At 43.9% G+C, this 7,145-nt stretch overlaps 2 non-coding genes across 2 annotated transcripts; one reads left to right on the forward strand and one right to left on the reverse strand.

The window, feature by feature from the left end:
* Nucleotides 1–6,432: 6,432 nt before the first annotated feature.
* Nucleotides 6,433–6,507, reverse strand: Trnat-ugu. The gene has a single exon. It is a non-coding gene; the product is annotated as a tRNA-Thr (tRNA).
* Nucleotides 6,508–6,694: 187 nt separating this feature from the next.
* On the forward strand, nucleotides 6,695–6,769 carry Trnai-uau. The gene has a single exon. It is a non-coding gene; the product is annotated as a tRNA-Ile (tRNA).
* The last annotated feature ends 376 nt before the right edge of the window (nucleotides 6,770–7,145 follow it).

Consider the following 7,145-nt stretch of genomic DNA (forward strand, 5'->3'; position numbering starts at 1 on the left):
TCTCTTGCAAGTCGCTAACTGCTCTCATTATGAAACAGTGAATGATTGTAGCCTGGGTAATTTGCGCTCCCTTTTAAGTAAAAACTAGACTTTCACGCACCTCAGTGTTTCTGACATCGTGTACCCTGAACTGTGTGTCGTACAATGGCGTAATTTTGCAGGTACATTCAGTGTTATATCTGGATAGTGTTTGAAAAATGTGCTGCGAATAGACTTGGTAGTAAAGAAGTAATAAATTAAGACGTCATGCCTGATGCTCACGTTTGACTGCGTGAACAGTGAAAATGTAATAAGCAATAAACTTTTTTTTCTTTCGTTATTTTGTTGGTATCGCCAGCGAATATAGGTTTCGTAAGGGTTCAAAATTGTGTGTAAAGTTAGTTGGACGTCGTTGAGTGCTTTCATTCTCAAATGTTGGATGAATATAGTAGTACATATGGTGTATCTGTTCTTTCGGGAATGTGCGAAAGAACAGACACCGTTTTGATCCTGCAGCCACTATCAATCAGGACACAAGGGAATTAGGTACATTACCTACCAAATCAGTGGGGAAATATGCTAATTTGTGCCAGACCGGGGTTCGAACCCGGGTTTCCTGCTTACTAGGCAGATGCACTGACCACTGCGCCACACGGTCACAGTGGTCAGCAAAACTGCACCGACTACCCTAGCAGGCCACCCATCGGACCCAAATTCTGAACTACTACTAATGAAGAGCACATTGCCCGTTATCCTCATTACTCGCAGATTTCGCCGATTCCTGAAAGAGTTAGAGCGTGTTGTGCATTCGCACTGTAGGGATTGTTGACCAACGTTGGCTTAATTATGCACATGGTGTCAATTCTATCGTTAAACAGAGTGGTGATACTGTGGACCTCGGTTTCATAGAAGTAGTTAATATTACTGCTGCTTTGCAAGTACCGTTTATGACCACGAACTGTGTCATACATGAAATTAAGCTTTGGAAGAGATACTCTGTCGCCGGCCGCGGTGGTCTAGCAGTTCTAGGCGCTCAGTCCGGAACCGCGCGACTGCTACGGTCGCAGGTTCGAATCCTGCCTCGGGCATGGATGTGTGTGATGTCCTTAGGTTAGTTAGGTTTAAGTAGTTCTAAGTTCTAGGGGACTGATGACCACAGATGTTAAGTCCCATAGTGCTCAGAGCCATTTGAACCATTTAGATACTCTGTCTTCCGTTAAGGACGTTCCTCAATTTACTCTGCCACTTATATTCCGTTATAGCCTGACCTACCAAACGACGGCACCACACCATCACATAGTGGCAGTCGGCTTCAAAGGTAATCGGATGCACGTTTCCTACACCACATCGAGGGTGGTGGCTCAATTGTTAACGCACTACAATCGTATTCTGGAAGAGCAGGGTTCAAATCACCACCCGGACATCGAGGTATGGGTTTTCCATGCAGTCCCAGCCTCAGAAGCACGGTAGGCTATAGCCGTGTACCAGATAAATTCAGCTGTCTGTACGCTTTCTGAGATTCGGTCAAAGAAGATTTCTTCCCCTGTTCCCCTCCAGTTGAGTTAGCATTCAATCTATAAACGTTTATACCCATACCGTGAAAACAATTGTAAAGTGTTTGGCAGAGGGTACTCCCCATACCATGACGTATTAGAGATTATTCCCGTTCCATTCGCGTATGGGGCGGTGGAATGAAGGCTACTTAAATGCCTCTAAAAGTGTGGTAATTAGTCTATTATTAAGTGGCTTCCGAGAATGATTCCGGGTAACGTCGTCTTGGATGTTCCCGGCTACATTCCCGTATATTATTTGAAAATGCGATTGGTCCGGAGAAAATCGTTGCTTGTGGAAGTTCGATGGAATTCGCAGTGGCGGAGAGTGATTGCAGTGTGCACTTTCATTTTGTTGCGGCGTCGACATAATTATGTCGTTCAAAAGCTTAAAAAGTAATGTAACACATTAATTCACCTCTAGCTGATCGCAACAATAAAGAGGGAGACTTGCATCAACACAATTACAAGTTAATGTGTCACATTAATTCACCTCCAGCTAATGGCAACAGGGAAAAGATCCGTTTAAGTCTTGGGCGGTTAAAGAGGACTTTACTCCACTGCATTCCCGTACGTTACTTGAGCATTTGCTACACCGGGAGAAGCTCAAGTTTTACATAGTCCAATCGTATCCTTCTGATGCCTACGGAAGTGCAGTGTGGTTTTAGTAGTACATTATCTGATAAAAAATATCCGGAACCCTATTAGTGAACATCAGTTGTACTATCGAAGGGGGAAGAGAAGGTCTATGCAGTCCTGTGGGAATGTGTAACGCCGGAAATGCGTATCCTCCTGTGTGTATATATATATATATATATATATATATATATATATATATATATATAGTTTGTTTTGTAAATATTATTTGTATTTTACGCTGGGTCTGGCCTAGGGAAAACTATGCTATCGAACGGTTACATCGATAGGTCGTGTGAAGAACCAAAGTGTTTAGGATCTTTGGTAGTGTTAACTCAGCCGCATGGAGCGCGGGCAGAGGGAGTCTGGCGGGAGTAGGGCGGTGGCGCAAGTGTGTTGTGTGACGCTCCCGCGAGTTGCCGCGCTTTCGGCGTTTGGCAGCATGTGATTGCGCTCGACTTGCTATGATAGTTTCTGACATGGTGTCGCGAACGGGAAACATTAGCTGGCGCACATCAAGAGCCCGTTTCGCCTGGTGACCGTGTCGAGAAGAAGGCGCGCCAACATCCAGCTTCTGCAACAGCGTCGGCCGACAATGAGTGACTGTCGCCACCTCCTCGATCGACGACTTCAAACCTTCAATCAACCAAGGAAGACTGGAAGCACGTAAAGTTTTAGAACTGTATGGTAGACCTCAGCTTTTCAAACTGTTCCATTAACAAAATTACAGTAACTTAGCATGAACCATATTTTAGCTTACCTGTGACTGCAGCTCAGCTTGGTACGTACTAAATTTTACTATTGTTAATTGTTCAAAATCATTAAATTCAAGTTCAAAGTTAAATCTCTTATTTTTAAATTGCGTAGATTCAAGCAGCTTTTGAAATGATTGTTGAGGTAGCCCAAGACTAACCTTATTTTATTGTTTTTCGTAGTGCTTCAGAAACAAAGTTCACTATTAATTTCAGTCACTAAATTAACTTTCAATTTTCCGGTTTTATTAATTCTTTTGCTAAATTAAGTCCGAGTGTAGCGAAATTTATTACATCTGACAAACATTCAGTTTTCACACAACACGTGTCAACCTTCAGTTGGCACGCTTTTAGTGCTAATTATATGTGCATTAATCTTTCATTTTCAGTTATTATAGTTGTTGTCCATAGGACTGGCGACCGTAATTTTCCCTAAATATCAAATATCTAATTACCGCCAATTATTTGTTAACGTAACGACCGCGCATTTACTTTCTTTATTAATTTTACCCTTTTCTCAAAATTAATTTCCACCAATTACATTTGCATTTTTCCTTTCATTTAGATGTAACCCTTTCCTTCCTCTTTACCGACAAATTAACTTCGGTAACGATTGCTTTTCCCAAATTTCCATTAAGTGCACGCGGTTTAATTTTTCACTGTCATTAAGGTCGATAAGTGAGGGGCAGGTTACAAATGTTTAAGCATATGTTGACATCGTCATATTTTCTATTTGGTGACCAATATTTCGACCTCTTGGACGGCATGGGGATGGGAGATCCGTTAGCTCCATCCATAGCCAACCTTTTTATGGAGGAATGTGAAGACATCACTTTGGACACGGCTCCAGATAGGCCAAGTTGCTTTTATAGTTACGTTGACGACAATTTTATCTTCTGGCCCCATAGACGTGAAAAACTGGGAGAATTTTCAGAACACCTGAACGGCATTCACGACCACATTAGGTTTACGATGGGAGTAGAGATAGATGGTGCATTGCCTTTCCTTGACGTCCTAGTTAGCTGGCAAATCAATGGACACCTATACACACACGGATCGGATCTGCACGCTCGTAACCACGACCATCCGGCCCAAAAACGTGCCCTTCTGTATACGTTCGTCCACCGTGCTAAAGTCGTCTCAGACGCTGAAAATCTGCGCCTAGAACTAAGCCACCTATGAAAAGTCTTCCGGAAAAATGGTTGCAATCACCGCCAGGTATTACAGGCTATTTCTCAAGAGACACCCAAGAGAAACACAATGGAAGAAGAGAACAAGAAACTTGCGTTTTTGCTTTCCTGTGACACAGTGTCGGGAAAGATTAGCCGTCTCCTGAAGAGAGACGACATCTCATCAGTGTTCAGGTTCCCAGAAAAAGTACGGCAGCTCATGAGGCCTGTGAGGTCCGAGCTAAGACTTAGAATGCCTGGAGCGTACAGATACCACGTCAGTGTGGCTCCTACTACGTCGGCCAAACTGCACGCACCGTGGAGCAACGCCGGACGGAACACGCTAGCCTGAAAAATCAGCCGTGGCGGAACACGCTTTAGAAAATCGACACCGAATTCTATTCGACGAAACATCTGTCATTATAAGGAGGAAAATGTTTTGGGTCAGCATCGTAATAAAAGCGATAGAAATAAAAATATCTGAAAATACCAACAACAAGGACGGCACTTTGCAGCTGAAACGATCCGGCCATCGCGAGATTGAAGCGGGTGCAATGCACGCGGAGTGAAAACATTACCAAAGTTGGCGCGGAAGAGAGCATCAGTGACGTCACAGCCAGCAGCGCGGTGAGGCTACATCGACACGGCAGCCATTTACCACTTGACAATGGCCGAGAGAGCTCGGTCGAAAGCTCGTGAGATTTGAACCATTTGAAGCGCCTGGAAGCTCGAGAAGATTTTATTAAGACTTATCATAATTGACTAGAGAACAAGACAGATTACATGTTTAGCAGTACTACCATATTCAATGTCAGTTGTCAACTAAGATATACACTGTTGGCTGTCGAAAAGGTTGAAGCAGTGAAGTGTATCTTCCGCTCTTTTGGCTGCTGGGAGTGCATGTGTTTGTTGACAATGTACACTGAATATGGTCGGACATATTTTGTATTGTATTCTTTGGGGTTCTTGCGAAACATGTGGTCTGTGTTGATCTCTGGTCAACTAGGGTCAGTCTTCATGATAGGTCCTCTACATTTGATTGTGTCCTATTGTACGACCCATTTGTTGTAATTAAAGGCCGTGTTACTTAATAGATGGACGTGTACAGTCATTGTAGAGTTCAGGAATTTCTAAACATAAAGATGAACTGCTTTCCATCAGACGTACTTGCCTTTTTAAGTACTTTTATATCCCTTTTAATCTTTGCGTTGACGTTATTTGCTGGACATAATGTGTACATTGCATTTCTTATTTTTCTGGTGATAGTCTTTCGGTGACGATGGTCTGACAAGGTAACATCAAGAACATGGCCCAGCATTTTAGGAAGAGAAAAGCACACTTACAAGATATAAGCCCGAGCAATCGATCCTGCCCGAAAATTTGAGCCATAATTCTGACAGTACGCAGTTGTGACCTTCTGCACGTACAGATTTTCTAAACTTCGCGTGCTCCAGTTGTTTGTCACTCGCTTTGCCGCCTGCAGCTGCCTAATGCCCGAGTGCGAAGTAATGTGCAGCGGAGTCACAACCAGCGCCCTCCTATTCACGGGATGTTGAAGGTGAAGAAAGGTTCATTAATTGCACTGCATTTGTGAATCTCAATATAAAAGTGTTCAAAGCACAGACATATCTGGCACTAGCTACAGGTTGCAAACCGAGCACTTTAACACAATGAAAAAAGCACTATCGCTTGTTGGTTCAACGGCATTATGAACACCCTCTTAGTGAGTCCGCTGTAGCGTAGCGCTCGGTCATTTAGCGGCTGCAATTGGGCGGCGCGAGTGACAAACGACGTTTGCGAAGTTTAATAGCTATACTTTCACAAGGTCTTAACTCCGTTACCATCAGAATTATGGCCCAATTTTTGAGTGGGATCGACTGTTCGGGCTGATATCTTGCCAATGCGCTTTTTTATCCTTAAGACCTGAGGTCAGTATCGTGACGTTTGCGTGTGAGTGACCGAAATTGGTAACCAACAAAGGTTTATTTAATTTATAGACCTTAAAAATTGTCCTATTTATTTTGTCTGTGTATGTCCATCTTTTTAGAGATGGTTGCGGGCCTCGTCTGTTCGATACAGGATGTTAAATTAAACACCTTTCAGCCGTCTAGTTTCCAATGTTATTTTATTTGGCAACCAGTTTCAGCGCTTTACTACGCCATCTTCAGGGCCCTGACCGACGTGTAGAAGGGTTCTACCTCTGTATATGACGGTAGTATCTGTTCGCGAAAGAACAGTAACCGGGGATGACCATGCAGCTTTGCTAGAAATGAAATGATAATTAAATGGACACCCTAGCTGCAAACAGGCGTTCATCTACTTCATTGGGGACAGGTTGAAATTGTGTGCCCCGATCGGGACTCGAACCCGGGATCTCCTGCTTACATGGCAGACGCTCTATCCATCTGAGCCACCGAGGGCACAGAGGATAATGCGTCTGCAGGGACTTATCCCTTGCACGCTACCCGTGAGATCCACATTCCCAACATGTCCACACCACACACATCTATTAGGCGCACTACGAATGTAGTGGTGTGGACATGTTGGGAATGTGGATCTCACGGGGAGCGTGCAAGGGATAAGTCCCTGCAGACGCACTATCCTCTGTGCCCGCGGTGGCTCAGATGGATAGAGCGTCTGCCATATAAGCAGGAGATCCCGGGTTCGAGTCCCGGTCGGGGCACACATTTTCAACATGTCCCCAATGAAGTAGATGAACGCCTGTTTGCAGCTAGGGTGTCCATTTAATTATCATTTCATTTCTACCTCTGTTGTGATCAAAACAGCGGCCAGCAGTTCTGGTATTAGCAGATTTTTGCTATAGCGATCACTTCAACCAACATCTGCCGACGATGGTCCCTGTTTCGATCACAAGCAAGATAGAATCTTCCTACCCGTTGTTCAGGGGCCAGAAGTTAGCGTAGTAAAGCGCTGAAACTGTAAGGTGGCTATAATTTCGCACCTCACAAGCACCCATCCCCATACTTTGCCGTGACCTAAAAACACAATTAGGTAGCATGTGATAGATTGTACATCGTATATATAAATATATAGGAGAC

The sequence above is a fragment of the Schistocerca piceifrons genome, chromosome 4 (assembly GCF_021461385.2).
Source record: "Schistocerca piceifrons isolate TAMUIC-IGC-003096 chromosome 4, iqSchPice1.1, whole genome shotgun sequence".
Lineage (NCBI taxonomy): Eukaryota > Metazoa > Arthropoda > Insecta > Orthoptera > Acrididae > Schistocerca > Schistocerca piceifrons.